This window comes from Mesoplodon mirus, assembly GCF_964341445.2.
Source record: "Mesoplodon mirus genome assembly, chromosome: 16".
In the NCBI taxonomy this organism is placed as follows: Eukaryota; Metazoa; Chordata; class Mammalia; order Artiodactyla; family Ziphiidae; genus Mesoplodon; species Mesoplodon mirus.
In genome coordinates, this window is record NC_138992.1 from 60,002,395 (window position 1) to 60,026,246 (window position 23,852).

Sequence of the window (23,852 nt, forward strand, 5' to 3'; positions counted from 1 at the left end):
TTTCAGAAGCACAGGGACAGGGTTCTATCTCGCCATTGTCAAACCATGTATTAAAGTTGGATATTAACTTACATACATGTATGGAATATTCTCTCTTTCTTTCTCTTTGTGAGGAAAGAAAAGAGCAAGAACACTTTTGAAATAGAGCAGGACCCTCTGGCCCTTGCCCCCCATGTCCTCAGACTACTTTTTGTCTGTAGAAAAACTTTAGCCAAAGAATAAGTTTAATCAGAGAAGAGAGAAAATGCAGAAACAAAGGAAAACTGTCAAACAAGACCAAATAATAATAGTTGAGTCATTAAGCAAAGTCAAGGCCCTTTAGTTCCTCCTCAAGGGCTATATATAATATTCTGAACCATATCCTATGAGCTGTCTTATAGATACTGAAACCCTCACCAGGTAGAATAAATTAACTAATGATGACCAGACTGTAGCCATGACATAAGCTGGCACAATTCTGAGAATTGGCCTCAAAGAAATGGGAACAAACTGACCCTGGAGCTAAAGACTAACTGTACTTAAAACAATCAGGATGACGCTGATCAGACCACTGCAGGACTAATTTCAAGATGACTGTCAGAGCTGACTGTGCTGTTTCTGCATGTAACCCCCTCTCTCCACCTATAAAAGCTCTTGCCCACTGATTGTCAGTAGGGGGGAGTCAGCCTTTGGACAGGAGTCCACCCTCCCCTCTGGTTGCCAGCATCTGAAATAAAGCAAACTTTCCACCAACCTTGCCTCTTCATTGGCTTTTGAGTAGCAAGCAGCCAGATCCCACTTTCTGTAACACTTTGACCCTGTTACATTGAGAACTGCTCCGCTCTACACAGACCCTAAGGTAGCCCAACTTTACTTCAGTGCATGGAGAGAAAGTTAGTCTTGGCACACCCTGTTCTGTCAATAAAAGGCACACTTGCATGTTCTAGGCTAAGTGACAGTAATGAGAAGAATTAGAATGGAGACACATGGTAAGTCAACTGGCACCCATGGACTCACAACCTCTTCACCACTGTGATCCCAATCAGAATCAGTATGCATGTTTGAAGTATTACAAAGGCATGCCCTTGGCAAGAAAGGTTGAGACAATAGATTTCTTTGTGCTACAAATATTACATTTTCTTACATTAAATTGCCACCCTCTGCTTACCTCACAGGTGTTAAATGATGGAATTGTGTGAATGAAAAGTGTGTTCTTGAAAAACGTGTTCTTAAAAACTTTGAAGACTTGTGCTTCATTCTTCAAGCTGATACCTCTAATCACTTAATTTTCCAAACTATATTTAAATAACATAGTTCCAACATGTAAAAAGGGATTACTGGTTTAAAATTTTAGAGCATTTTCCTCCCTTAGGCCACTGGCCTATTCCCAACTTCTTAGAATAGGGTATATTTATTAGGATGTAGATATTTTGCAAAGCTATATTTTAAAACAACAAAATATTATCAATAAATATATGTAGACCACATTTAATAATTGGAAAAAATTAAGTACGTAGATTATTATTTAATAATTCCTAAATTTAGGACAGAATTAAAGAGTGGATCCTTGCCATCTGAGCTGACCTTCAGTTATAGAACTTGCATATTCTTTAACAACCATGTTTTGTCATTTTTAAATATAATTTGAAATTTACCAAATGGAGACTACTTTCTTTTTCAATTTTTAACCAGCCTGCAGAAATATCCAAGGAGGTATGGGCAATAGTGATTGAGGCCCCTGTTCATTCACTTATTCAGCAAATATTTAGTGAACATCTACTCAGCTGGTGAGTGATTTTCAGATTTGGTTCTGTTCTGTGGACACCAATTCTCTCATCTTTATGAGAAATGTAATTCTAGTTGTTTTTTTTGCTGCAACAGTGATTAGGAAATTTTTCAAGTTCTGTTTATTATTGTCTCATCTTGAGGGATGAGAAAAAGAGAGTAGGAGTCAGCTTGTTATGAGAAATGTCCAAGTGAATACTACTTAATGATTGCCTCATTTAGGAAAAAGAAGTCTAAACAGGTTTAGTTTGAATATGTTGTTTTTAATGATTTTGTGTATGTCATGGAGACCTGGCAAAGGAATTGCTTTGATTTCAAGTCATAAATCCACAAATTGAAGAAAAAACAGTAGAATTGATAAATAAATACGTTAGTTACAAAAACAGATAATTTTCAGAGGAATCATGAATGTGTAAAATTTCCCAGAGGTAAAATATTTGAATAGTAAAATGACCATGAGGAAAACTGAGATAGTTGCCAAATACTACCACTCCACATTCACAAAAAACACTGGGTCAGGATGACTTTAATGTAAAATTCTTTCAAACGTCCATGCAGTAAATATTAATATTCTATTTAAAAGTATCCACAGAAAATAGAAAAAGAATTTCTGAAGCTGTGTACAAAGCTAATAGAACCTTGAGAAAACATTATAAAAATAGCTAAAAATATATATAAAGGAAAAGAAAGGAAAAATGGAAAAATTAAAAGCAATAGATTAACAAGTGATTTTTTGAGACTCAAAATCAAAAGTGAAATTTAGCAAATCGAATTCACAAATTAACATAATTGTTCAGTATGGCCAGGAAAGTATTAAGAACCCACTTTGATTGAACACTGTATAATCTATGAATATAATTCATTACAAAAAGACAGTTGAAAAAATTGTATAATAATCTTGATACATTTCAAAAAGTTATTTCATAGATGTTCAGAATGATTTTAGATTTATAGAGTTATTAATATAATACAAATTAAAGGATGATTTAGAACTGCCACGATTGTTTAAGAGTTTGGATTAGTGTCATTCCTATGAAAAATAAGTGTAATAACCAGGATAAGGTAATTACTGTAACAAACAAGCCCCAAATTTAGTGGCTTACCCAATAAAGTTTCTCATGTAACTTTTCAATATGAGAGTTCTCAGTCTGGCAGCTCTGCTGGGCAGCTGTCTTCTAAGTGATGACTCAAGAATCAGACTCCTCCTTTTTTTGACTTCAACATCCACTAAGGAATGGGAACTTTTGGCCTCTAACCTCAGATGGGAAAAGAGAAAAGGTAAGGAAGTTCACTTAGAACATTTTTAGGAAGCAGGCTTGGGAGTGATGTACATTACTTCTGCACACATCCCATTCAGTTATATGGTACTACCTGACCACAAAGGAGGATGGAAAATACAGCTAGCTGTGTGCTGAAGAGGATAAGGAAATGCAGTTTGATAAATGCATAGCACTGCCTTTATGAAAAAACAAACCGAGGCTGCTTTCTATCACTTTTTTGAACCATCATTTCAGAAATGGTAAAATTATTGTTAAAAGGTAGGAAAAGTTATAATTATTTACTGATTACCTCATATAAAAAGAGTAAAAGAATCTATTGAAAAGTTATTAGAAATTATAGGAGTTCAGTAAAACTACCAGTTGTAAAATGATTACACAAAATCCAAATTTTTCTTATATAACAGTAATAATCAGTAAAGGTATACAATGGAAAACATTTAGTAATACACATAAAAAGAAAAAAATTAAAAATCAATGATGCTTATAGGAATAAACCATCAAAATCATTCAAGAAGAAAAAAAGCATGAGAGAAACCTTGAATGAATGCGGAAACGTTTTTCTATACATGCGTATACAGTATAGTCAGTAGATCTACTTCACCTAAATTAAATGATAAATTTAATTTAATTTTCAGAAAAAATCTTGTGATTATTTAAATTTTGTGATATTATTCTAGAAGTCACCTGAAAGAATAAATATGTTAGAAAAATTTTTAAAAGTTGCTATATCAGGTGTTAGGATATATACAGAGCTACAATATTCTAAACAACCAAAGAACAGAACAAAAATATATTTTAAACCCCAACACTAAAGTAATTGTGAAGTCTGAGAATGATGCCTCTTTTAGTTTTGTGATGAAAACAGCAGGGTAAATCAGAGGAGAAAGTTTTTCAATAAAAGGTATTCATTTGCAAAAAGTAAATTAATAAGGTCAATTCCTAACTTTACATGACATATCAAAATTTATTCCAAATTAGTTAAAGAGATCATAAAGGCAGTAAAAATAATACTTAATATTTCATACTGGGGAAATTACTTTTAAAGACAATGTCAAAGGTAGAATCCATCTAATGATTCTTTTTTTTTTTAATTCTACAAATTTCCCTGAGTGCCTAACACATGTTAAATACTAGTGATCAGTAATAAATTATTTTCCATGTTCTTACCAGCTAAGTCATTATATAAATATTTAGTGCAGGTGTGAAGACCAATATAAAGGATAATTATAGGAAGATATGAGAATATATAACATGGTAAACAAACCTACTTTGGAGTGTAAAGTAGTGGTTCCCTGAGGAAGTGACATCAAAGCTTGGATCAAAAGATAAGTAGAATTTAGTCTGGCAATGGAAGGGAGATGATTAATATAACAAATATATAATTGAGGTAGACACAAATAAAGTAATACTGATTTTCCATATTTAGAGTTGTTTCCCCTTTATCTTAAGAACTGGGGGAAGTCCTTGGAAGGATTTGAGGTAAGCAGGATTGGATTTTTAAAAGATTATTTTGGCTGCAGAGTATAGAGTGAATTCAAGAGACACATAAGGAGAAGAGGGAAGAAGTCTAGGTGAAAGATGAGGGTTTGAACTCACCTTGAATAGTGACTAGTGGTAGCTGGAGAGATGGAGAGAGTATTGGATTCATTATATATTTTAGAGGAAGAATTCACCAGGCATAGTAATGAATAACATGATGGGGAAGAGAGGGAAATGTAAAAGATGACTCCTAGACTTCTAATAGGAAAAAAGTATGTCTTGAGGGTTCATCTCCTGAGATAGGATACTCTGGAGGAGACATTTATTGAAGTTAAGGGAAGGTCAGGAACTTTGAACATTTGACTTTAAGAAGTCTATGAAACTTCTAATTAAAGATAATTAGTAGAATGTTAGATGAAAAATCTGGAACTCAAAGTACTCTCACCAGATTGGTTCCCAGTTATGAGCATATATAGACAGAATGGAAGTTTCAGAAATAGATGGTGTTGTTCAAGGATAAAGACCTTAACGTGATGAGGATGGGATGAGGGCCAGAGGAATTCAACCATTTAAAGATCATATAACACGACCCTAGGTCAATGCTTTTGGGATTCCAGCATCAGCATGAGAGTTTTGTAGACTTTGAATAAGTTAGAGAAATGAAGAATTCAGGTTTTTAGAAAGAAAAGAACAATTTTCCTTTTATTTTCGTATCACCACTTTTTTCCCCCTATCTTACTCTTAAGTGTAAAGACACTATTTTGACAAATTACATGGATATCTCATTTATTCCCTACATATTCTGTTGCATAGTAGCTTTCTACTTATTGAATTAATGGTATCCATGATTGCTGATGTTGGTGGATAAAGTCTAAACAGCTCAGCTTGTGTTTCAAATATATTGCTTTTTAGTTCATGGATAATAATCTTGAATCATGATATGGAAAGGAAAATTTTTTGAGTTTAGACAGCCTGTTTAAAAAAAAAACCCTGCTGAAAAAGTAATGATGCAAAGAAAATAATCTGTATTGATTATTCATTGGTACTGTTCATAAATGTATTTACCACAGTGTAACATCTTTCTGAAAGAAAATTATGACTAAAATAAGAGCAAAGTGTGCCAGCATCTACTATACAGAATTTCACATTTATACATTCAAACATAATTTATATCCACACCATCAGCTTTGTATACAAAGTAAACTTTAAAAATGACCTAAGCAGTCATATGTTAAATCATTTATCATTCAGCAAATATTTGCTGAGTATTTCCTATGCTCTTAATAACTTGTGTCTTGAGGTAGTGATACAAGCGGAAGTAACATCCAAGCTGAGACCTAAAAGTAAGAACAGATGATAGGAGAAATGGGAGTGAAGCATACACCAAACAGAGGGAATGACTCTTAAAAAAAGCAAAGTGGTTAAAGAGGACCACACATTAAAGAAATGAAGAGTGGTAGGAAAATGTCGGAGAGCAAGCTGTAATATTAAATAGGTGAATAAAGTTGACCTCACTGAGGAGGTGAGATCTGAGCAAAGAATTTAAGGAGGTAAAAGATTAATTGAATGGATATTTGTGGAAAAGGGATTCCAGGCATTAGGAAAAACTGGAGGAAAAGTCCTAAGAGCCTGGAGTGCCATCAGGAGGAAGAAGTAACAGATGAGCAAGAGAAGTAAAGAGAGGCCAGATCTACATTACAGCACAGTGAACTCTGCTCAGTATTCCGTAATAACTTAAGTGGGAAAAGAATTTGAAAAAGAATATACATATATATATATATGTATAACTGAATCACTTTGATGTGCACCTGAAACTAACACAACATTGCTAATCAACTATAGTCCAATATAAAATAAAAATTAAAAAAAAAAAAGAGAGAGAGGTCAGATCATTAGGGCCCTGTCAGCCTTTTTTAAGATTTTGACTTTACCCTGAGCGAATGAGGAGACAATGCCACATTTTGAAAGAAATACCATGATATAGCTTAGGTCTACTCTGTTGGCTGTATTTAAAAAGACTGTAAGTAGGTAAGGCTAGAAGCTGGAGGATACAGTAGGAAACAATTGCTGTCCTTAGATAATGATGGCTTGGACAAGTTTAGCAACAGTGCAGGTGATGAGAATTGGTCAAATTTTGGATATATTTCAATGGTAGAGTCATGAGATTTTCCTGGAGGTTGGGAGGTAGGATACGTCAGAAACAGGAGCCTCAAAGAATGCCATGGTTTCTGGTCTGAACAACTTCAATGATGGAGTCAACTGAGATTGGGAAAGTGAAAGGTAGAGCAGTTTTAAGGGAAATATTAGGAACTCAGTTACAGAAACATTAAATTTCAGACATCACATCCAAGTGAAAACAGTTGAATAAATAAATCAAAAGTTCAGGAGAGAGTTCTAGGATGGTGGTACAAATTTTGGGCTTATTAGTAGATGATATTCAGTGCTATTCATATGTGATGGGATTATCAAGGCAGAAATGTAGCTGGATAAGTGAACCAAAAATTAAACTCTGTAAGCATATTACACCAAAGATATTTTTTACAGTAGTAAGTGTGATCCAGATAGCATGCCCAGTAAACACATAAAGGATTGTAGATGGCTCCAGGGTGTGCATATTTGTAAAGGAGTGAACAATCTAACTTTTAATCATCATAAACAAGGTTGATCCCAAGGGGAGGATGCTTAGCAAGCTGGAGAGGTGTGCGTTCATCAGGTCCTGGTCAAGTCCTTTTGAAAGGAGAGGTGAGACTAAAAATACAAGGATAGCCTGATTACTTGGCTAACTCCAATCAAATAAAGATAATTCCCAAGTAATTCCGAGTTTTTTGCTACAGACATGACAAAGCAACTTGTTTTGCATTCTTGCAAACATTTATGAATTCACTGAGTCCCTTACAAAGATTTTATAATCTGAATATTACAGAAGGATATTCATGCAGTAGCACAGGTATAAAAATAACATTTATGCCAGTGTTATTTTCTTTGGCAGAAATTTTACGAGTTCCCATTTCAACTTTAAACAGCAGGATGGTGTACGTGACTTATAACATTTATTTTTTTTACCTTCACTTAGTAATCATTGTCTTAAATGGGAACTATCAAGTTTTCGTAGTCATGCTGAAGTCCTAGGAAATTAGTTTTTTATTTTGCAGAATTTTACAGGAAGGGACTGTTCTAATGATGACATTGACACAGAAAGAGAGAGAGAGAGAGACAGAGTGAGACAGAGAGATATTGAGATTGGAATACTGTTTTTTTCATTTCCCTACTACCAAAAAACCTCCTTTGTCTCTTGGTGTTTCCCCATCTGCCTTCATAGAAATGTGTTTATTATAATCACACGATGAATGGGTTCTGTAAGGAGGTTTCCATAACACAGCAAGCTAATAAAAAAGAGCAATATGCTGTTAGGCTTATGGGTCATCTCCTGTGATGCCTTCAGTGAGAGAAACAAGAAAGTTCAGCCCACAAGAAAAATTAGAACCAGATGGTTAATAAAGGCCCTATTCTGACACACAGATGTAGAGTTATGGGATTGACAAATAGAGTTATTTTCTAAATAAATTGACTCTCTTTTTTCAAACAAGCAGGGCCTTTTTTAAACTATCTCTACCTAGTTTCACAGATTCCTGCTTAGGGCTTATCTTGTCCATTCAAGGATCTATCACTCATGAAGGTGTTTTCAGAATCCTTCCAGTTTCTCACAACTGCCAGCTGCTTTTCTCCACCTCAGCCATAGCTGATCTATTCATCTGCCTGTGTTGCTCAAGTTATTGAAGGATGTGACCTTAGTTAGCCTTGTGAGATTTCTCATCAGCAGTGAAAATGTGCTTTAGCCTCTGATTTCATGGTTTACTCTTTTAAAGTGAAAAAAGAATACTACTTCACTATGCAATTAAAACTGCTCTTATTAAAATAATAATTCCTTTTTTCTTCCCTTTTTCTTTAATTTTATCTTTTTTATTGAGGTAACATTGGTTCATAACATTATATGTTTCACATGTACAACGTTATATTTTTACTTCTAAATACACTACAGTATACAAAACTCTTACAAAGTTCTCTTTCTAGCCTCACCAACTCTATGACTCTCCCTTGTTCCTCAGGGGTAACCACAATTCTAACACGTCCCTGGAATCCATGATTTTTGTCATTTATCCACTTATAAATCTAAATATAATATGTAGTGTTATTTCATCATGTAAAATTTTCCATAGTTAATACTGCACTGCACATATCTTTGAGCGATAAACTTTTTTTCACATATTATACCCTTAATATCTTTCCATGCTGATACCTGTAGCTCTAGTTCATTCATTTGAACTGCTATATCATTTCCCATTTCAGGAATAACCATACACTTTCCATCTTCCAATCATGGACGTTTAGATTATTTCTAGACTTTTATTCTTACAAGGAATGGAACAAAGGCCATTTCTTCTGGGCATGGAATGATTTTTTTCCAGGATACTCTCTTAGAAGTGGAGTAGCTTTATTTTAGGGTATTCAACATTTCTATAGCTGAACAGATTAATGTCCAAAGAGGTTAACAATTTATATTCCCATCAATAACAGTTTATTTGGTTCACTGAAACATCTCACACCTAAGGCATCTGAGGTATACATAGACTATATATATATATATATATATTCTTTCCTCACAAAAATACCAACATTTGGAATTGCCAGACTTTTTTGTTTCCTTACTTTTGAAATTTTAATTACTAGTAAGTTGGGGATATATTCATATGTGACTTCTGGCGTTTTATTGAAGTTTGTATTTTCATGAATGATGTTTAGGAGGAACTTATGTATATTAAAACAGTAATGTTTTTTTTTTTTTTACAACTTTATTGGAGTATAATTACCTTACAACGGTGTGTTAGTTTCTGCTTTATAACAAAGTGAATCAGTTATACATATACATCTGTTCCCATAACCCTTCCCTCTTGCGTCTCCCTCCCTCCCACCTTCCCTATCCCACGCCTCCAGGCAGTCACAAAGCACCGATCTGATCTTACTGTGCTATGCGGCTGCTTCGCACTCACTAGCTACCTTACGTTTCGTAGTGTATATATGTCCATGCCTCTCTCTCGCTTTGTCACAGCTTACACTTCCACCTCCCCATATCCTCAAGTCCATTCTCAAGTAGGTCTGTGCCTTTATTCCTGTTTTACCCCTAGGTTCTTCATGAAATTTTTTTTTCTTAAATTCCTTATATATGTGTTAGCATACGGTATTTGTCTTTCTCTTTCTGACTTACTTCACTCTATATGACAGACTCTAGGTCTATCCACCTCATTACAAATAGCTCAATTTCATTTCTTTTTATGTCTGAGTAATATTCCATTGTATATATGTGCCACATCTTCTTTATCCGTTCATCCGATGATGGACACTTAGGATGTTTCCATCTCCGGGCTATTGTAAATAGAGCTGCAATGAACATTTTGGTACATGACTCTTTTTGAATTATGGTTTTCTCAGGGTATATGCCCAGTAGTGGGATTGCTGGGTCATACGGTAGTTCTATTTGTAGTTTTTAAAGGAACCTCCATACTGTTCTCCATAGTGGCTGTACCAATTCATATTCCCACCAGCAGTGCAAGAGGGTTCCCTTTTCTCCACACCCTCTCCAGCATTTATTGTTTCTAGATTTTCTGATGATGGCCATTCTGACTGGTGTGAGATGATATCTCATTGTAGTTTTGATTTGCATTTCTCTAATGATTAATGATGTTGAGCATTCTTTCATGTGTTTCTTGGCAGGCTGTATACCTTCTTTGGAGAAATGTCTATTTAGGTCTTCTGCCCATTTATGGATTGCGTTGTCTGTTTTTTGTTATTGAGTGCATGAGCTGCTAATATATTTTGGAGATTAATCCTTTGTCAGTTGCTTCATTTGCAAATATTTTCTCCCATTCTGAGAGTTGTCTTTTGGTCTTGTTTATGGTTCCCTTTGCTATGCAAAAGCTTTGAAGTTTCATTAGGTTCCATGTGTTTATTTTTCTCTTTATTTCCATTTCTCTAGGAGGTGGGTCAAAAAGGATCTTGCTGGGATTTATGTCATAGAATGTTCTGCCTATGTTTTCCTCTAAGAGTTTGATAATTTCTGGCCTTACATTTAGGTATTTAATCTATTTTGAGCTTATTTTTGTGTATGGTGTTAGGGAGTGATCTAATCTCATATTTTACATGTCCCTGTCCAGTTTTCCCAGCACCATTTATTGAAGAGGCTGTCCTTTCTCCACTGTACATTCCTGCCTCCTTTATCAAAGATAAGGTGACCATATCTGCGTGGGTTTATCTCAGTGCTTTCTGACCTGTTCCATTGATCTATCTTTCTGTTTTTGTGCCAGTATCATACTGTCTTGATTACTGTAGCTTTGTAGTATAGTCTGAAGTCAGGGAGCCTGATTTCTCCGGCTCCGTTTTTTGTTCTCAAGATTGATTCGGGTATTTGGGGACTTTTGTGTTTCCATACAAATTATGAAAATTTTTTTTCTAGCTCTGTGAAAAATGCCAGTGCTTGTTTGATAGGGATTGCATTGAATCTGTAGATTGCTTTGGGTATTAGAGTCATTTTCACAATGTTGATTCTTCCAATCCAAGAACATGGTATATCTCTCCATCTGTTTGTATCATCTTTAATTTCTTTCATCAGTGTCTTATAATTTTCTGCATACAGGTCTCTTGTCTCCTTAGGTAGGTTTATTCCTAGATATTTTATTCTTTTTGTTGCAATGGTAAATGGGAGTGTTTTCTTGATTTCACTTTCACATGTTTCATCATTAGTGTATAGGAATGCCAGAGATTTCTGTACATTAATTTTGTATCCTGCTACTTTACCAAATTCATTGATTAGCTCTAGTAGTTTTCTGGTAGCATCTTTAGGATTCTCTATGTATAGTATCATGTCATCTGGAAACAGTGACAGCTTTACCTCTTCTTTTCCAATTTGGATTCTTTTATTTCTTTTTCTTCTCTGATTGCTGTGGTTAAAACTTCTAAAACTATGTTGAATAAGAGTGGTGAGAGTGGGCAGCCTTGTCTTATTCCTGATGTTAGTGGAAATGGTTTCAGTTTTTCACCATTGAGGACAATGTTGGCTGTGGGTTTGTCATATATGGCCTTTATTATGTTGAGGAAAGTTCCCTCTATGCCTACTTTCTGGAGGGTTTTTATCATAAATGGGTGTTCAATTTGTTGAAAGCATTCTCTGCATCTATTGAGATGATCATATGGTTTTTCTCCTTCAATTTGTTAATATGGTGTATCACGTTGATTGATTTGCATATATTGAAGAATCCTTGCATTCCTGGAATAAACCCCACTTGATCATGGTGTATGATCCTTTTAATGTGCTGTTGGATTCTGTTTGCTAGTATTTTGTTGAGGATTTTTGCATCTATGTTCATCAGTGATATTGGCCTGTAGTTTTCTTTCTTTGTGACATCCTTGTCTGTTTTTGGTATCAAGGTGATGGTGGCCTCGTAGAATGAGTTTGGGAGTTTTCCTCCCTTTGCTATATTTTGGAAGAGTTTGAGAAGGATAAGTGTTAGCTCTTCTCTAAATGTTTGATAGAATTCGCCTGTGAAGCCATCTGGTCCTGGGCTTTTGTTTGTTGGAAGATTTTTTTTTTTTTTTTGCGGTACACGGGCCTTTGACTGCTGTGTCCTCTCCCTTTGCAGAGCAAGGCTCTGGACCCTCAGGCTAAGCGGTCATGGGTCACAAGTCCAGCCGCTCTGCGGCATGTGGGATCTTCCGGAACCGGATCATGAACCCGTGTCCCCTGCATTGGCAGGCTGACTGTCAACAACTGCGCCAGACGGAAGCCTTGTTTGTTGAAAGATTTTTTATCACAGTTTCAATTTCAGTGCTTGTGATTAGTCTTTTCATATTTTCTATTTCTTCCTGATTCAGTCTTGGCAGGTTGTGCATTTCTAAGAATTTGTCCATTTCTTCCAGGTTGTCCATTTTATTGGCATAGAGTTGCTTGTAGTAATCTGTCATGATCTTTTGTATTTCTGCAGTATCAGTTGTTACTTCTCCTTTTTCATTTTTAATTCTATTGATTTGAGTCTTCTCCCTTTTTTTCTTGATGAGTCTGGCTAATGGTTTATCAATTTTATTTATCTTCTCAAAGAACCAGCTTTTAGTTTTATTGATCTTTGCTATCGTTTCCTTCATTTCTTTTTCATTTATTTCTGATCTGATTTTTATGATTTCTTTCCTTCTGCTAACTTTGGGGATTTTTGTTCTTCTTTCTCTAATTGCTTTAGGTGCAAGATCAGGTTGTTTGTCAAGATGTTTGCTGTTTCTTAAGGTGGGATTGTATTGCTATAAGCTTCCCTCTTAGAACTGCTTTTGTTGCATCCCATAGGTTTTGGGTCATCATGTCTCTATTGTCATTTGTTTCTAGGTTTTTTTTTTATTTCCCCTTTGATTTTTTCAGTGATCACTTTGTTATTAAGTAGTGTATTGTTTAGCCTCCATGTGTTTTTATTTTTTACAGATCTTTTCCTGTAATTGATATCTAGTCCCATAGTGTTGTCAGAAAAGATAATTGATACAATTTCAATTTTCTTAAATTTACCAAGGCTTGATTTGTGACCCAAGATATGATGTATCCTGGAGAATGTTCCATGGGCACTTGAGAAAAATGTGTATTCTGTTGTTTTTGGATGGAATGTCCTGTAAATATCAATTAAGTCCATCTTGTTTAATGTATCATTTAAAGCTTGTGTTTCCTTATTTATTTTCCTTTTGGATGATCTGTCCATTGGTGAAAGTGGGGTGTTAAAGTCCTCTAATATGAATGTGTTACTGTTGATTTCCCCTTTTATGGCTGTTAGTATTTGCCTTGTGTATTGATGTGCTCCTATGTTGGGTGCATAATATTTACAAGTGTTATATCTTCTTCTTGGATCAATCCCTTGATCATTATGTAGTGTCCTTCTTTGTCTCTTCTAATAGTCTTTATTTTGAAGTCTATTTTGTCTGATATGAGAATTGCTACTCCAGCTTTCTTTTGATTTCCATTTGTATGGAATATCTTTTTCCATCCCCTCACTTTCAGTCTGTATGTGTCCCTAGGTCTCAAGTGGGTCTCTTGTAGACAGAATATATATGGGTCTTGTTTTTGTATCCATTCAGCCAATCTGTGTCTTTTGGTGGGAGCATTTAGTCCATTTACATTTAAGGTAATTATCGATATGTATGTTCCAATCCCCATTTTCTTAATTGTTTTGGGTTCGTTATTGTAGGGCTTCTCCTTCTGTTGTGTTTCTTGCCTAGAGAAGTTTCTTTAGCATTTGTTGTAAAGCTGGTTTGGTGGTGCTGAACTCTCAGCTTTTGCTTGTCTGTAAACGTTTTAATTTCTCCATCAAATCTGAATGAGATCCTTGCTGGGTAGAGTAATCTTTGTTGCAGGTTTTTCTCCATCATCACTTTAAATATGTCCTGCCACTCCCTTCTGGCTTGCTGAGTTTCTGCTGAAAGATCAGCTGTTAACCTTATGGGGATTCCCTTGTGTGTTATTTGTTGTTTTTCCCTTGCTGCTTTTAATACGTTTTCTTTGTATTTAATTTTTGACAGTTTGATTAATATGTGTCTTGACGTATTTCTCCTTGGATTTATTCTGTATGGGACTCACTGTGCCTCCTGCACTTGATTAACTATTTCCTTTCCCATATTAGGGAATTTTCAACTATAACCTCTTCAAATATTTTCTCAGTCCCTTTCTTTTTCTCTTCTTCTTCTGGAACCCCTATAATTTGAATGTTGGTGCGTTTAATGTTGTCCCAGAGGTCTCTGAGACTGTCCTCAGTTCTTTTCATTCTTTTTTCTTTATTCTGCTCTGCAGTAGTTATTTCCACTATTTTATCTTCCAGGTCACTTATCCGTTCTTCTGCCTCAGTTATTCTGCTATTGATACCATCTAGAGTATTTTTAATTTCTTTTATTGTGTTGTTCATTGTTGCTTGTTTCATCTTTAGTTCTTCTATGTCCTTGTTAAATGTTTCTTGCATTTTGTCTATTCTATTTCCAAGATTTTGGATCATCTTTACTATCATTATTCTGAATTTTTTTCAGGTAGACTGCCTATTTCCTCTTCATTTGTTAGGTCTGGTGGGTTTTTATCTTGCTCCTTCACCTGCTGTGTGTTTTTCTGTCTTCTCATTTTGCTTATCTTACTGTGTTTGGGGTCTCCTTTTTGCAGGCTGCAGGTTCGTATTTCCCGTTGTTTTTGGTGTCTGTCCCCAGTGGCTAAGGTTGGTTTAGTGGGTTATGTAGGCTTCCTGGTGGAGGGGACTAGTGCCTGTGTTCTGGTGGATGAGGCTGGATCTTGTCTTTCTGGTGGGCAGGTCCATGTCTGGTGGTGTGTTTTGGGGTGTCTGTGGACTTATTATGATTTTAGGTAGCTTCTCTGCTAATGGGTGGGGTTGTATTCCTGTCTTGCTAGTTGTTTGGCATAGGGTGTCCAGCACTATAGCTTGCTGTTCATTGAGTGAAGCTGGGTGCTGGTGTTGAGATGGAGATCTCTGGGAGGTTTTCGCCATTTGATATTATGTGGAGCTGAGAGGTCTCTTGTGGACCAGTGTCCTGAAGTTGGCACTCCCACCTCAGAGGCACAGCAGTGACTCCTGGCTGCAGCACCAAGAGCCTTTCATCCACACGGCTCAGAATAAAAAGGAGAAAAAGTAGAAAGAAAGAATTAGTAGAAGTAGAAAGAAAGAAAGAAAGAAAGAAAGAAAGAAAGAAAGAAAGAGAAAGAAGGGAGGGATGGAGGGGGGAGGAAGGAGGGTAGGAAGGAGGGAAGGAAGGAAAAAAAGAAAGAAGATAAAGCAAAATAGAATAAAGTATGATAAAATATAATAAAGTTATTAAAAAAAAACGGACAGATAGAACCCTGGGACAAATGGTGGAAGCAAAGCTATACAGACAAAACCTCACACAGAAGCATACACATACACACTCACAAAAAGAGGAAAAGGGGAAAAAATCATAAATCTTGCTCTCAAAGTCCACCTCCTCAATTTGGGGTGATTCGTTGTCTATTCATGTATTCCACAGATGCAGGGTACATCAAGTTGATTGTGGAGCTTTAATCTGCTGCTTCTGAGGCTGCCGGGAGAGATTTCCCTTTCTCTTTTTTGTTCTCACAGCTCCCGGGTCTCAGCTTTGGATTTGGCCCCGCCTCTGCGTGTAGGTCACCTGAGGGCGTCTGTTCTTCGTCCTGACAGGACGGGGTTAAAGGAGCAGCTGATTCGGGGGCTCTGGCTCACTCAGGCCGGGGAGGGAGGGGCACGGAGGCGGGGCGAGCCTGTGGCGTCAGAGGCCGGCGTGACGTTGCACGAGCCTGAGGCGCGCCGTGCGCTCTCCTGGGGAAGCCGTCCCTGGATCTCGGGACCACGGCAGCGGCCGGCTGCACAGGTTCCCTGGAAGGGGATTGTGGACAGTGACCTGCGCTCGCACACAGGCTTCTTGGTGGCGGCAGCAGAAGCCCCAGCGTCCCACGCCCGTCTCTGGGGTCCGCTCTTTTAACGGCGGCTCGCGCGCTTCTCTGGAACTCCTTTAAGCAGCGCTCTTAATCCCTCTCCTCGCGCACCAGGAAACAAAAAGGTAAGAAGAAGTCTCTTGTCTCTTAGGCAGCTCCAGACAGTTTTCCCGGGACTCCCTCCCGGCTAGCCGTGGCGCACTAACCCTTTCAGGCTGTGTTCACGCCGCCAACCCCAATCCTCTCTCTGCGCTCAGACCGAAGCCCGAGCCTCAGCTCCCAGCCCCTCCCGCCCCGGCGGGCGAGCAGACAAGCCTCTCAGGCTGGTGAGTGCCGGTCGGCCACGATCCTCTGTGCGGGAATCTCTCCGCTTTGCTCTCCTCACCCCTGTGGCCGTGCTCTCCTCCGCGGCTCTGAAGCTCCCCCCTCCGCCACCCGCAGTCTCCACCCGCGAACGGGCTCCTAGTGTGTGGAAACCTTTCCTCCTTTGTGGCTCCCTCCCACTGGTGCAGTTCCCGCCCCTATCCTTTTGTCTCTGTTTATTCTTTTTTCTTTTGCCCTACCCAGGTACCTGGGGAGTTTCTTGCCTTTTGGGAGGTCTGAGGTGTTCTGCCAGCGTTCAGTAGGTGTTCTGTAGGAGTTGTTCCACATGTAGATGTATTTCTGGTGTATCTGTGGGGAGGAAGGTGATCTCCGCGTCTTACTCTTTCGCCATCTTAACCCGCTCCCAACAGTAATGCTTTGCCTGCTTAAAACTACAGAAAATATTTTATCTGTCATGTTTTAAACTTAATTCATGGTGTCTTTATTGTATATATGTAGAGATGAAATACATTTATCAATCTTTTCCTTTATGGTTTGTGCTTTTGGAGTATAATTCAAGGTTATAAGCAAATTCTTCTACATTTTGCTAAGCCTTCCAAATTTTTATTTTTCATTCTAAGTTATGTAATATGTCTAGAAACAGATACATTTATACCTCCCTGCTATTTTTCAATATATCTTTGATATTTATGCATGAGTCTGTTTATTAACTTCTTTTCTATTCAACTGGTATATTTCCCTCTTCTTTCACAAATATCACACTGCTTTAATTACTACTGCTTTTAATGTCTTACTGTCTCTTTTTCTTCTTCTTCAATATTTTCTGGGCAATTTTTAGTCAAGTCTGTTTTAATATGAATTTTAAAATCAGTTTTTAAATTTACATGAAAAATTATGTTGGTATTTTTATGTGGGTTGAATGAACTTGAAAAAGTTGGTACTTTGTAATACTGAGTCTCCTCTCACAAGTTTTACTTTTATTTTCTTAAGTGAAGTTTTATACATTCCTCCATTTAATATCTTGCACATATTTTATTAGACTCATTCCTATATATGTAAATATATGGTAATATATTCATACAAATATAGACAGAAAGAGTTACAGATATGGAGAGTAAACACTGACAGAGCTTTCCAAGGATATGAACAAATTTGCCCTCCCGCCAGCAATGGATCAGAGTTCCCAGAAATTCATTCTGGTGGAAGTATAGTGGTATGCAATTTGTTTATAATTTGTATTTCTCTGATCTATCTATATGTCTATCTATTTATTATCTAACTATCTTGCATTGTAGTATATAATTTTTAATTTTGAGATAAAATTCAGATAACACAATATTCACCATTTTAATATGTGCAATTCATTGCTTTTTGTATTCACATGGTTGTACAACCCTCACCACTATTTAATTCCATAACATTTCCATCACCCCAGCAAGAAACTAGTAACTGTTCACAATCATTCCCAATTTCCTCCTCCTCCCATACCCTGAAAACCACTAGTATACTTTCTGTCCCTATAGCTTTGCCTATCTGGGGAATTTCATTTGAATAGAATCATATAGTATGTGGTCTTTTCTGTCTGACTCTTTCACTTAGCTTAAAGTTTTCAAGGTTCATCCATGTTATAGTAAGTATCAGTACTTCATTTTTATGCACAAAAAATTCTGTGGTATGGATATACTACATTTTATTTATCCATTCACCAGTTTTAGGACATTTGGGTTGTTTTCACTTTTTGGATATTGTGAATAACTGTGCAATGAACATTTGTGTACAGGTTAGTGTGGATATATTTCCTACCAGGATGGCTAAAGTCCAAATACTGACAACACCAAATGTTGGCAAAGGTGTAGAGTAATAAGACCTCTCATTTGTTGTTAGCAGAAATGCAAAATGGTGCAGCCACTTTGGAAGACAGATCATCAGTTTCTTACAAAACTAAACCCACTTTTATCATGTGAACTAGAAATTGCACTCTTAGGTATTTACTCAACTGATTCGAAAACATGCTCACCCAAAACCCTGCATGTGAATACTTATAGCAGATTTATTTACAATCACCAAAAACTTGAAGCACCCAAGATATCTTTTGATAGGTAAATGGATAAACTGTGGCAGTCCTATAATGGAACAGTTTACAGTGATATAAAAATACATGATCATTCAATGATGAAAAGGCATTGAGGAACCTTAAGTGCATATTGCTAAATGAAAGAAAGCAGTCTGAAAGGCTTCACACTGTATAGCTCACTTATATAATATTCTGGAAAAGAAAAACTATAGAAATAGTAAAAGTGTCAATGGTTGCTGGGGTTTGGCAGAAGGAGAGAAGAGTTAAATTGGAGAAAGAAAAAAGACACATTTAGGGTGGTAAACTGATTCTGTATCACAGTGCAAGGACCAATATAAGACATCATGCCCTTGTCAAAACCCACAGAACTTAACAGCACAAATAATGAACTTTAATGTACACAAATTTAAGAAAATAATTTATGAGGTATTCAGAAAGTGGATCCCAGGAAGACGTTCAGACTATGAACCTAACCATATTATATATATATTAAGCAAGCTTACTGGAATGATGAGGGGAAAATTGATAACCTAAGTAACTTTGGAAATGAGTGGATTCTGTAAGACCAAAGGCAAAAAGAACTGTGCATAAGCACTCAGTACATAAGTACTTTGGTTTGTGAAGTTGTTTCCCATGGGGGTATAGGTTAATGATTCTGATACTGTTGTACATGTATACCAGAATTTAAAAATCAACTAGTTGGCAGATTGTTGGAGCCAGATTTCTCACTGTTGGAGAAGGACATTACAGATAAGCAAGGAGAGAAGGCTAGGATGAACCATGTGGTAATGGATTAGAATTACCGACATCAGTGTAAACTCATGTTTAATACAGATATAGATACTTACATATATGAGTATTTTTGCATGTGTGTACATAAACAAGTTAGCATATAAACATATTTATTTTCTTGCTCTGTTAGCTGCAAGAGCCTAAAATCAACAACTCCCCAGTAGCAATGATCATACCTAGTACCCAGCTCTTAGTTTCTATTACTATTCCCACAATGAGAAGAATCAGGGCACCTAGGAGAAGTGGGTGATTCTACAACTGGAACAGGAAATATACAAGCTGAGCTGGAGCATCCCATAATGCCACAAAGTAAGAAAGTGCTCAAAAAAATATGGATTATACCCATATGGATTATATGGGTTATAACCCAAAACATAAAATGAATATCCATGAACACATACTTATATGAATAAATGACTTAATAAATTAGTAAGCAGAGGAGAAGTGACAAATCTCCTGTGCAGAATTCCAAGTAGTTTATGTAGATATTCACCAGTTTTATTCTGTATGGTCATAGTCCATATGTCTTTGGACACATATGGACTTAGAGTGATCATGGCAATAAAAATAAAATAAAAGATGATAAATTAGATTTTATCAAAACTAAAAAATTTATGCTCATCAGAAACATTGTTGAGCAAATAAATAGATAATTTGTGGGAGAAAATATGTACCAGACAAAGAACTGTATCAAATATATATATATATATATATATATGTATTTTAAACATTTAGCACTTAATAATAGACAAATATCTCAACTGAAAATGGGTAAAAGATTAGACCACACTTCACAAAAGAAGATATATGAATAACCAACAAACATGTAAGTGCTTAATATAATTAATTATTAAGTAAACTGCAGCTAAAACCACAAGATACCATTGCACACCAACCAGAATGGCTAAAATTTAAAAGACTGACAGTACCAACTGTTGACAATGTTTTAGAGCAACTGAAACTCTCATACATTGTTGGTAGGAATATAGGATGACACAACCACTTTGGGGAAACCTGGCAGTTTCTCATAAAACTAACATTACTTCTCCCTAAAGCCCAGCAATTTTACCCCTAGATATTTACTCAAGAAAAATGAAACCACATTTTTCACAAAAAGTTTTATAAAAGCATGCTCTTAACAGCTCTAGTCAAAATAGCCTCAAACTGGAAACAACCAGTGTCCATAGTCATCCAATAGAATGGCACTCAGCAATAAAAAGGAAATGAAATACTGATACACAAAGCAAACATAAGTAAATCTCCAAACCACGCAGAGTGAAATAAGTAATACATAAAAGAGTATGTGTCATATATCTCTGTATGAAATTCTAAAAATGCATAAACAATTTATATGGAAAAGTCAGAAGAGTAGTTTCCAGGGGAAAGATTGAGGATTGACTGGGAAAGAGAGTGAGGCAATCTTCTGGCATTATCATAATGCTCTGCATCTTGATGGGGACAGGATTACCCAGATATATACATTTGTCGAAACTTAGCACATTTTCCCTTAATATTTGTGCATTTTGTAGGTAAAATTTACATAATTTTTGACTGATATTGAACTCTAACTGATAGGAATGCTAAAGTATTTAGGGGAATGTGTACTCATATCTGCATCAATAAAATGAGAAGAATGAGATAGATTAATGATCGGTAAAGAGATGAATATGTGATAAAGCAAATATAATAAAATATTACTAATTAAATCTAGGTTATGAACAAATGTTCACACTAAAAAGTCTTTCAATTAATGTTCGAATTTTTTCATAAAATACTGGTGAAAGTTGCTGCTGAATACTAGCTACAATACATCTTCAATTAAGAATACATTCTCTGTTCTCAGAATGTATCATACCTTGCAGAAATTCTGCAGCAAGAAAATAAAAAAGAATTTGTTGTGGTTTGTCTTCTGACAGAGACCCCAGGTTACCACTGCATGACACCCCTCAATTGTTTTAAGATGGTTATTAAAATACACTAACACATATGAAAAACTGTATTTAATGTTTTTAAAAAATGATTTCTCAAGATTTTGGTCCCCTCCAATGTTCATATTTCTTGACTCCTACTCACATCTTCCCCCCTAATAAAAATCTATATACCAATATTGGCAAATCTGCCAATTATTAATAACTTAAATACATGAATACCTTATTAACACATTTCAGTTCAATCTTGAGCTAGAAGATCCTTGGCTGGTATTTTTTTAATTTTCATAGTACTATCATTTTGGTCTTAGTCCTTCATGGTGAATGAACTTATAACTATTATAGATAGTAAGAATGGAATTCCCTAGATATATTTCCTGAATAGATATTAAGTCATTCCAATAAGCTTTTTCTCAGATGATAATACAAGGATATCTCACTACTCAAAAGGGCACATATCTGCATCTCCAAAGTACACAGGACTGTTTAATGTGAATTAATCTGTATGTGAAAAACCTAAAACATTTCGGATACAACTGAAATCCAAGAGATGGCAGTGAAACACAAAAAAATCACTGATTCTTGAATTCTTACTTGATTGCTTTCAGTGGTAGGCAGCTAGTCTAGTGCCAATTAAAAACTCTCATAAATTATAGAATCTCTTTAGAATCATATTACGTTTTCAAAATACTGTGAGGTCTTGGATAAGAAATAACTCCAAACTTACTGGGTCCATGAAGATGCTGTGGCTTTGTGGGATTAAAGGACTTGTTTGAGGTTACATAAGCAAGGCTGTGGTAAATTCAAATGTAGAATCAACATGATTCAATGGTCCTTGTATGAATCCTAAATCCATCTCACAGCTGGATGTTTCTTGAAAGATTGATGCTGTGTTTTATTATTATTAATCCATGGATGGAAAAGAGGTGCAGGATGAGTCTGGAGATGGGCAGGGGTTAAGCCGTGAAGGCCCATCTAGCCTCAATTTTATTGTAAGTGCAAAGCATAATGCAATGAAGTTTAACTCTAGCTTTTCATTTTTATAATCATTTACAGAGTTAAAAACAACAACAACAACAACAATAACCTATTTCTCCATAGACCCCCCCCCCAAAGATACTGATTTAATTTTTCTGGGTAGGGGTCTGGGAATTGGCATTTAGAAAAGCTTCCCCAGATGATTCCAATATGCAGCCAGGGTTGAGAACCTCTGGCATAGTAGTAAAGACCATGGACTTTGGAATCAAGAGAGCTAGGATTTACTCTGTGCTCTACCCACTTCTAAGTTCAGTTAACTTTTATACTGATACATAATTTAATCCCTTTAATCCTCGGTTGACTCATGTAAAAATGGATGATGATAGTTTTACCTACTCCACAGGATTAGTTTTAGAATTACATATATATCACTGCATTTCTAATCTTTTACTTCAAATAGTTTTATAAATTCAATGTGACTTCTTTTGAATGTGTTCTTTCATTCTTCAATTGTGGAACTCCATTTTACTTTTATTGTTACTGTGGTATTTTATTTTGACATCGATTCATGAATTTCATAGTTGACAATCACATCATTCATTCAAAGACTTTCATGATGACACAAATACAGATTATCATCAAATTTGAAAGGTAATGCTATTGAATTAAATGGTATTTTTCTGAATCAAATCACCATAGAATTATTTTTTACAGCACAGGCATAAGGATTGCTATATGGAAAGGAAATTTTTCTTTATATCAGTTAGCTATAGCTGCATAATAAGGCACTTAAAAATGTAGTGGCTTAAAACAACGAAAATTTATTTAGCTCTGTCAGTCAATTTAAGCTGGTCTCACATGGGCAGTTCTCCTGGTTTCAGGTAATCCTCACTGCAGTTCCTGGTGTGTTGATAATCAGCTACTGGGTCTGCTGTTCACTGGTGGTCTAGAATGAGCTCAGCTCAGATGACTCATCTCAGCTTCAGGTGGCCTCTAATCTTCTAGCATGCTAGTTTGGGATTCTTCAAATGGCATTACAGGGGTCCCAAGAGAGCTGGCCAATGCATGCAAAGCCTCTTGATGTTAAGGCTCAGATTTGGTACACTATCTCTTCTGGAGCTTTCTGTTTGTCAAAGTAAGTCACAAGACCAGCCCAGATGTAAGGGATAGAAAAATAGTTCCCATCCCTGGATGGGAAGAGGTGCAAGGGTGTAGACATAGAAAACCATGAAGGGTCAGCAGCCTATATTGCAATCTATCTCGTTGAGGTGTCTGCAAAAATAAAATTTCTAGTCAGTTGTTGGGAATTACAGAGAGACAGATATCAGGTAATCTTCAGGAAGAATCTTATCATAGTTGAAATAATGAGCTCCCTGTCACTGCCAGGGAGTGATTCCAATTTGCACACATAATGTAGAAATGACTGAAGCATTATTTAGAAGATTTGATAAGGAGCTATTGACTTTGCCTTTGAATTTGAAAGTTTCATCCTTGGTGATATTTTAATCTGGAATTCGATAGGTAAATAAAAATATAAATTACATGTGGGTCAAGGGATCAAAGGTTTAAATATGAAAGGTAAATCTTAGAAACTTTTATGTAAAATATAGGAGAATACAATTATGACACACATATAAAAAAACAGTAAAAGAAGCTCAGCCTAATAGTAATAGTAATAAAGGATGTAGAATAATTAGGGGAATGCAAATAAAATGTTAATGAAATGCTTTTAT